Genomic DNA, 10187 nt, shown 5'->3' with positions numbered 1-10187 from the left:
ATTAGGCATATACTGTATAAGATTTTATTTTTGAGAGGGAATCCTAGGTGTGAGCCTGCTCCTATGCCATTGATAGAAGACAAATTGATCAGGAGTAGCCATTCCTGGGACAGTGATGGGAATAGCTTTACCTCAGGTTCTGCATCTTCAGCCCCACCCCTCAATTAGCAAAGTTTCTTAAATAAAGCAGACAGAATCCAGAGAGGAAAGAAAATCCTGAAAACACTGCTGAAACAGAATGAAAACTGTAATTTAAGGAGAACTTTTTTTGGTCATTCTTGCTTAAGGCCTTGTACATATCAGGGAGACATTCAACCAAACATACAGAGGAGAAGATTCCCTCAGAACTACACAGCCAGTCAGAGTGCATGTTACCTTCATGATTGAACATCATGCCACTCTGCCTAGTTGCTAAGCAACATTTCCATTCCCCACCTTGGTTAGATGACCCCTAACACTATCAGAGGTAACCCATATGGAATAATGATCCCTGCTGTTGTTCAGATGGGAGGTGCTCAAAGCAGACAGATTTGACAAACAGAACTACTGTATCTGTAGCATTCATATCCTCTGCTAGGTGGCTGGTACCTGGAGATGCAGGGGATAGAAACTTGGACTTTCTGCATGCAGGGCAAATGCTCTACCACTGAGCTACAGTTCTTCTCTAAAGAAGAGAGAGCAAGGTGCATGAGGATGGTGGGGTAGAAAGCTAGAAACACAGGAAACTACTGTATTGTAGTGGGTCTGCCTAGCTCAGTATTTTTAAAACTGCCTGGCAGGGGCTGTCCATGGTGTCCAAGACGAGTCCTAGCCCTACCAGAGAAGCCAGATTGAACATGGCAGCCTCCATGTGTGAAACATGTTCTCTAGCATTGAGCTAGAGCTCTTTCCCAGCTGTGAATAATATGGAAACTGGCATGTAGCTGAATCTGTAAAACCACAAGTTCCCATTCTTTAAAGAAGAAGTTTCTAGCCATCATTACTAAATGGAAAATTTGGAAAGGAAAGGGCAGAAGTGTATATTTAATCTAATTTAGGCAAGTTCTCTCCATGTAATGTGAAGTGTTTGTACAATTTGGGATTTCCCCTCCATTCTGTGCAGTACTGCAGCTCCTCTGGAGATGTTATAAAGCAGTAGGTAGAGTACAGTACATGCGCAGAAATGTTCCAGTTTCAAACTTCCCCCATGCCCCAGAGTGCACCTCCAGTAAAAGGATTTCAAACATCAGGAACAGGAAAGACTAGATGGACAAGAGTCTGAATCAATGTAAGGCCGTGTTATGCTGTCCATCTGCACTATGATGCGACTGAGATGAGACTGGATTGCTAGAAAGATAAAACTACAAGCCGCAGTCAAAACATAATGCATGAAGAATGGCATAGTGGAAACCAGCCAAAACGGCTCAGACTAATCAACCATAAAGCGTAAAAGAAAGATGGCAAATTGAAGCAGCTTGTTTGCATAAGATCTCTTAGTGCAGATAGAGGAAAAGGCGAGAAGAGTAGCAATATCCTATTTCTATGGCTGCTCACCCAGATGCCAGTTATAATTAACTGGCATTTTAAATGTCTATTGCTCTTTAAACCATGTGAGAAAAAGAGAAAGAAAAAGAGCACTTCTTTAACTATAGACAGCAGCCTTTCTCATGGGGCATATGCAAGAGGATGAAAAACATCCAACATTAGACAGTCATGAGTCCTAAGCCATTCATTACTTAAACCTGGGTTGGTTCTTGCATGTGGAGAACCTCCATATCCCCCCAAACACAGGTATATTATATTCATGTTATCCCAATGAAAATATGCAGAGCCTGTTTGCAGCTATATGTATCGACGCAGAGATTTTGACTTCACCAGTGGGAAAGTACGTCTCTCCATTAGGCCTGCTCTTCCCTGAACTGACATTTGGGGCCAGCCATTCCATCTGGCTGCCTATCTTCTTAGTGGGAGAGATAGGAAGTAGAAGGTACATTTCATTAGCTTTGCTGGAGGCCCAGCTCCATCAGGCACTTCCTGCCCCTAAACTGTGCCAGCTGCTCATTACAGGAATAACTGTTTAGAGACTGGTGCCTGATTTTTTATTTTTATTATCCTTTCCCCCTTGTGTGTGTGTGTGTGTTGTTGTTTTTTTAGATTGTGAGCCTGCGGGTAGGGACTGCCTTGTTTTGATTGTATGTAAGCTCCTCTGGGAACCTTTTTTGGCCAAAGAACGGGAGCAAATGCTTTGAATAAATAAATAAAGCACAATCAGCTTGCCCTGGCCTTCACCACCCTGGGAAATGAATGCTTTTTGAAGAGGTTAGACAATCCCTGATAGCGGATCTCAGGCCTGGTTTTACAGCAGGTACCAGGGTTCAAGGAAGTTCATAATGAAAGGTCTCTCCTGTCATATTAAGTTATGCCAATCTTTTTACTCATGCCATGATCTACAGTAATTTCCAGAAAAGTTCAGATTGGTACACTCCTATGCGCAAAGTCTAGGGTGGTCCCCACAGCTCTCGGCATGTTGACATCCATCTGTCTCGGGAGACATGTTTTGTTGCAGCTGGGGCAGATGAACTGCTGTACTGCTGCAGATGCACCATGGAGTTTCTTCTGTCTGTGCTCCTCCCAGCTGTCATTCCTCTTCTGGTCACTGCTGTGGATACACAACCTGACTGTCAGTGCTGCCTGTGTTATAACAGCTCCTGCAGGATGCACTCAGTACAACTGAAACCGTAATAATGCCCCCCGCATCCTTGATAGGTGTTTCCATCTCTCCCCCCCCCACACGTCATGTTGTCCTTCATACTAGGAAATGGGTAGTGTGTTTAGTTAGCTCAAGTCAGCACCCTGCAGGCCAGTTTGTGCTGCATAAGGAAGGCATATATGTGGGCTGTGCTTTAAGAAGGGAATGTTTAAAGTTGAATAGCAGCCTGAGGGCAGAAGGAGCTGCCTGTGAATTCTTCCCCTGCTCATTTTCTAACTAAGATTACATGTCATTCCCCGCAAGCTAGGGCCAAGAGGGACACTTGTTTCCATGAGTCACACACAGCAAATGTGGGTCATTTGTGATGCGAAGCCTGATGAAAGTTAAGCTTTGCACTACAGGCAGCAACAAGGGAGCTCCTTTAACACTTCTGGGTAAGTATGCCTTTCATAGCATGAGATACTGTAAATGTATGACTCACAGTCCTTTAATGGCAGAAATGACTTTTCAGGCTACTGAAATCATTTCAGTGAAATGAGGTTGTTGAGAGCACATGAATGCCCCACAAAGAAGCCTGGGAACAGTAGTTTACCCTTTACAGAACTACAATTCCCAGCACCTTTAATAAGCTACAACAGTGCCCAGGTTTTTTTGAGGGAAGTCATGTGTTTGGACTTTTCTGTGAAAGCACTTCAGTTCTGCTATTGCAAACAAATTCCTAGGCTTCTAGTGTGCTCAGATACACCCTATTCTTTAATTCTCAATGATATGGCTTTTGCACCTGGCTCTGCGGTTCTAGTAAAAAACTAAACAAAGCACATCTGACAAGTCTGAAGTCTGCTGTTCCAAACCGTAGACCCAAAGGAGGGCATGTGGGAATGGTTGGGTGCAGGGATACCAAAGAAGGATGCCAAAAACAGCGGAATGGCTAGTTCTAGTGTTTTATTAAAGACATATTAAAGAAGCCTGCCAGGTCGCCTAGTCTTTGCTGACAAGGGATGGGCAGCAAGGAGCAAGGAGCAAGCAGCAAGGAGATGACTTGTCCATGCCCAAGCAAACGTGCGTCCATTCTTTATACACAAAGCAGCACCTGTCATTCCACCTGACTAGTTGAGGGCACAGGTGGCAAATACCCAAACCTTACAGATAGCTCCCCTTTCTGGGCTCAGATCCCAGCACCCCAAGCCCACAGATAAGGATAACATCAAAGCATGCCAATTAGCTTATATCAAAGCAAGTGAATATAAGCACATATGAGCTCATTGCTACAAGAACTACCAATTAATTGTGTGGTTATCTTGACTGCCAAGATGGCGTTCGCAAAGCTTCTGGAACATTCATCTTTGGTTCGACACATCTGCCCACCCCTGATTTATATGGCATGAGACTGTTCTAGCTCCCTGAGGTATCGGCCATTTAATTCACTCCACCTTCTGATCTGTTTAGCCTACCTTCAGTGCGGCAAATCCAAAGTGGAAGCCAGCTGGCGATACCTGTAGGAGCTGGGGAGAAAGGGAACAAATGCTCCCATACGAACCAATGGGCATTTATTTTCACATGCTCACTGCCCTAGTATGAATAGCCTTGTTGTATGGACCTGTGTGTATCTACATTCACTGTGTCGAGTGTGGCTTAGTTCTTTTACATTATTGCTGCAGTCCTATGCACAGGCATGCCTATTTTTCTCCACCAAACCCTGGTGTGAATACATGATGTATGATCTACCCTTTCATATATATTTTTACCTCTGCATCATGGAGGAAGTGGCCCATGTTTACATGCTTATTAACTTTAATATTATTTTATTTGTACAGTACCCTGCCCATCTGACTGGGTTGCCCCAGACCCTCTGGGACATATTAAGATTGGAATGTGTTTGCCGCTTAATACAATGTTCTAGGGAACCTGTCAACATGAGGTAGATGGCCTCTCCATCCTGCAACTGCCAGTGTAGGGCTTTCTGAGAACCATTTTTGCCTTGAACGGAAAGAGAGAAAGATGGGAATGACAGCACAGAGAGCTGCCCATTACCTACTTCCAAAAGTTCCAGGTGAGATGGCTTCACCCTCTCACAATTGCCACCACCTAAGGAACATGTTGTCCAGATGAGAAATCTAGGGTGTGTACACACTATACCTTTAAAAACACATTCCTTCCCTCAAAGATTTCTGGGCACTGTAGTTTGTTAAGGGTTGCTGGGAATTGTAACTCTGTGAGGGGTATGTACTGCCCAGAATTCTTTGCAGGAAGGAACTTTAAAGGCATAGTATTTACACACAGCCCAAGTTTCAAATACTGTAGTCCAGGCATGTCAAACCTGCGGCCCTCCAGATGTTTTGGCCTACAACTCCCATGATCCCTAGCTAGCAGGACCAGTGGTTGGGGAAGATGGGAATTGTAGTCCAAAACATCTGGAGGGCCGCAGGTCTGACATGCCTACAGTGTAGTCCATTCCCCCACCTAGGTTGTCTTGGCTGTTTTATTATATAGTTTTAATCAATGTGAGTTTTTTAAATATTTCTTCATAAACTGCTTTGTGAGGTTTGACTGAAAAGCAGGATGTAAGTAATACAATTTTTTAAATGACTTTGTGGGTGCCAGGCACCCATAATTCCTGGATTTCGTATGTGTTAGAATTTAATCAACATATGGAGAATTCAACTGGAATTCAGACTCTTAATAGATTCTCGTGTTCAGCAGATCACCTGAGAGCCATTAACAAAGAACAAACACAGGGAGATGGGCAACGACTCTGTGCCAGCCAGCAAATGGGTGGAGACCTTCCATGAGCTCTGAGATAGCAGACTAAGATTGCAGTTGGGGATGATGTGGGCTGGAGGAAAATAGGGGCAGTCCATATACACGGCAAGCTGGAGAGAGGCTGAACCATGGCTGGTATCTTTTTTGAATCCAAGTCTGCTGCGGCTATGGGAGAAGTATGAACCTCTTGTGGTGTCAATGCTATGAGCCCCTCCATTGTACCGTGTTTCTCCAAAAATAAGACACCGTCTTATATTTATTTTTCCTTAAAAAACAACAACACGGTGGCTTATTTTCAGGGGATGTCTTATTATATATATATATATATATATATATATATATATATATATATATATACACACACACACACACACACACACACACACACACACACATATATATATATATATATATATATATATATATATATATATATATATTAAGTATGGTACAGTTTAACCTACAAGGTTAAACTGCCTATCACTATGGCTTATTTTCGGGGTATGGCCTATTTTCGGAGAAAGACGGTAAGCTCAGGTTGTATATACAGTGGGACCTCTGGTTGCGGATGGGATGTGTTCCGGCGGTCCAGCTGGATCCCAAGGTTTTCGCAACTGGAGAGACCGCTTCTGCGCATGTGTGCGCAGCAAAAAACCAGAAAAATACTTCTGGGTTTGCCGCTTACGCATCCCAAAGTTTTCGTAACCGGAGGGATACGTAAGTGGAGGTTCCACTGTACATGTAAATAAACCATATACGTATCATAAAACACTACAGTCTCCACTGCACCTCATGTTCCAGAAGGAAACATGAACTTTGGGTAAGCTGGAATCTTTAGAAGACATCTGAAGGCAGACTTGTGTAGGGAAGCTTTTCAATGTTTAATGTTTATTATGTTTTTATATATGCTGGAAGCTGCCCAGAATGGCTGAGGATAATAATAATAATAATAATAATAATAATAATAATAATAATAAATAGGCTGGGGTGGTGTGCAACAATATCTTAATGAGGCTGCCTAGCCCCACCTGCCTGAGAGTATGCCTCACTGAATTTAATAGGGCTTACTTTTGAGTGCACACAATTAGGATTACACTGTAAATACATACCGGTATTTTAAATTCTGAACACTATATTATAGCTGGAATCTGAGATGAGTAAATGTCCCTCCCCCAGCCTTATGGTGCATCCTGAAACATTTTTTCTCAATTGGCTGGTAATTTTTTCTCCCCTTCATCTGTTTGCTCCCAAAGTTCTTCTTAGCTTTGTGTACTGTGAGAAGGATAACAGAGCCTGTTAAGAGACTAAACAAGATAGCGTTTGTAAAAGCTCTAAAAAGAATCAAACTGCAAGAACAACAACAAGAAGAACTTGCACTACAACTTGGTGTTGTAGACTCTCCTTTGATTTCATAATTTCAAAAGTTTACCTGCGAGTTTCTGTATAACTTATGGAAGAAGGCTTAGCTTTGTAATGGCTAATGTGTTAAAATGCATTCGGTGTTCAAAGCCCATTAATATATTGATGGATCAAAACAAACAAAAGATAAAACGCCACATTAAACTCAGCAGTTCTCCGTTCAGAAAAAGCAACCCTTCATTTTATAATGGACGATAGTAGCTCAAAGATGACAGTTAGATCCGACAACACTTTCCTCCCTAGATTTACATAAGGCAGAAAATCAATTGCACTGGACTTTATGGTTGCTTCTGCTTCATCATCTCTATGTGAGCTCTGTTTGATCTCTTTTCTTATAACAGGTGTCACCAATTAATGAGAAATCAACTGCTGTGGGAAACTCTTTTGTATGTGAAGCAAGATGTGAAGGTGAAAATTCTACTTCCCTTGTTTGCAAAAACTAAGAGAGTTTGGCTTATTGCAATCGTCAAAAATATTTGTGAACTTGTTGGGCTGAGCTAATATTTATTGCATGGTGTCGTCTTTTTGGATTGTTCTGCTTCCTTTGCATGGAATACAACCATAACCATATCCTACATAATGTCACACATTACGTTGAGAAGTTTCAGGGGTTACAGCATGCACTCTGGGTTGGTTTTCCTGGAAAGAGGTCATTGGAGACTTGAGGCATTTATGGGATGCCAAGTTTCATTTACACATACGTATATACAGGCTGAACATAAGAATGGGGTTCACAGTGTGAATACTGCAGCAGATCCTGCTCCCCATTTAGCTTTCCAGGGGGCTGCTAATACATAGGAAGCTGCCTTATACAGAGCCAGACCATTGCTTCATGTAGCTCAGTATTGTGTACAGGACACTGACAGGAAGGAGCTGTCCAGGATTGCAGGCAGGACACTCTCCCAGTCCTACCTGGGCATAAGGCATATGTTCTGCCACTGAGCTATGGCCCTTCCTGAACCACATCAGTAGACTCCCGCCCCTGTGTCTCTTTCAGACTAATTTCCAGATCTACCAGTCTGTTGTCCTCTTTCACACACAGAGATCCTTGATCACGCCACCTCCAGCCTGGGGAGGGAGAAAGAAAGACTAGTCCCCTTTCAGAAGGTTCTCTGACCATTAGCTTCTGTTGCAGGAATAGCCAACATGGTGAACTCCAGATAGTAAACATGAGAACAACACTGGATCAGGCCGAAGGGCCACTTTGTCCAGCATCTCGTTCTCACAGTGGCCAGCCAGGTGCCTATGGCAAGCCGGCAAGTAGGACCAGAGTGCAGCAACACTCTTCCCCACCTGCAGTATTCAGAGGCCTATTGTCTCCGACAGTGCAGAAAGAACAGGGCCATTGTGGCTAGTATCTGCTAATTTGTCTAATCCTCTGAAAGCCATTTTAGTCGCTGGCCATCATTACTCCTGTGGGAGAATGGTCAGTGGTCAGGAATGATGGGAGCTGAAGTCAAACAGCACCAACATCTGGAAGGCGCCACCTGACCACCAGCAACAAGCCACCTGTATGTGACCATATATTTAATGATGCAAAAGACAGTCCTCCCAGGAAAAGGGAATCTAGCAGGCCAAGCTTAACCTATTTACCGGTAGCAGCCTCTTTTCACAACCAGAGTTACAGGGTTGCCAGAATCCTTGAGACACTATGCTATACCCATCCTCTCAGCTGGGATTTCCAGGTCAAGAGTCTGATTTAGCTATTCTGATGAGCTCTTGAAATAATGCAGTTTACTCATTACCTTTCAAGAGCTTGGGCGTCTGTTTTCTACAAACACTGCTGGCTTGTTGCTTTGGGGTTTATCTGTCACATTCATCACACAATCCCCATTCATATTTCATGATTTATTATCCTACACAGAAGTGCTTTCTGTGTATGAAACACAGCATGTGAAGCCATCCTCAGGTGAAAGTCTGGTCTTGTTTGAACAGAGGTTTTCCTAAGCCCCTAATAACATCTTCCCTTACTTTTACTCTTAGTAGATCTGACAGATATTACTTATAATTTATATTTCCTAATCTAACATATGGTGACACTTTGCTTCCCAATAGCCGATTGACATTTTTTAATGTTTCTCTTGGACTGTTGCCTAAGTACATTTGCAAATAGTTTAGTGCTCAGCTTAAAATGAATTCACTCCCAGAATTCCATTTGCAATCTATTATTTATGGCTTACAAATGTTAAGATCAAAAAGAAAATAATCAAATGTATATTATATTGTGGCATATAGTCCACTGGGATTACAAAACTCTAGAAACTTTAATGCTAAATTTGTGTAAAGGGGAGAATTCCTCCATCTTCCCCAAGATTCCAGAGCTCACTGCATTTCCTTAAAAGGGGGGGGGGGAGAGATGAACTTTCTTATTTTCGTCCACTGGTAAGAAAAAGTATACTTGACTGCCCTACGTTTATTTTATAAATTCAGAGAAAAATAGAGCAAATACTGTCACTAGCGCTGGACATACCTATGGATCAAATGTAGCCACCCACTAGCTCTCTTACTAACTGCATTATGAACGATTCAAAGAGCAGTGTGTAAATAGCTCTGCATGATATTTAAGGAAAATTATGAATGCCAAGATTGTGGCATTACTTGGATTGGGTTGCGTGCATTTGTGTCCATCTAGTAAGGTAGTTCCAGATGTGCAGTTGATGCACATCTGGATGTGCATGTATATTTGTGATGTTATAAATTATTATTTATTATTAATCTGTTCCCCACTGAATTTTCTGGATGTGTGATGCAGATGTTAATGAGCACCCCAGAACACTAGCTTCTTGGCACAAACTGACTGCCAGAGATGGGTGAGCTATCTAAAGCTCTTCTTAGAAGATTCACTTGGGAATTTTGCAAAATAGTGGGGAAACTACAGTTTTCCTGCCAACCTCCACATCTCCAAACATGCCCCCCTTCTTCTCTTAAATTGGAGACCGGCAACAAAGGAGCATCAGCAAAGGTAAGCAATAAGAGAAGAAAATATTCCCCCCTCTTCAACCTCTATCACTCAATTATGCAGTCTAAGAGTAAGCTGGAGTGTGGGAAACGACAGATAAGTTTCCCCAAGGTTAGTTTGCAGTCTGTGTGGGTGTTTGCAGGAATCTCTTAGGGCAGAGCTTTTCAAACTGTGTCATGACACGTTAGTGTGTCCGCTGCAATGTGTAGCTGTGTTGCGCAAACACTCCCCGCACTCCTCCTGGGACTGGAAAGGGGCTAGTTTAACCTCCGGTTTGCTAGTAAAACTGAATTACTGTGTCGCGAAATGATGCATGTCTAAAAAGTGTGCCCCCAGGGGTATTGAAAAGATTGGGGAAGC

The sequence above is a fragment of the Zootoca vivipara genome, chromosome 12, assembly GCF_963506605.1.
Source record: "Zootoca vivipara chromosome 12, rZooViv1.1, whole genome shotgun sequence".
Classification (NCBI taxonomy): domain Eukaryota; kingdom Metazoa; phylum Chordata; class Lepidosauria; order Squamata; family Lacertidae; genus Zootoca; species Zootoca vivipara.
Note: the sequence above shows the minus strand (reverse complement) of the source record.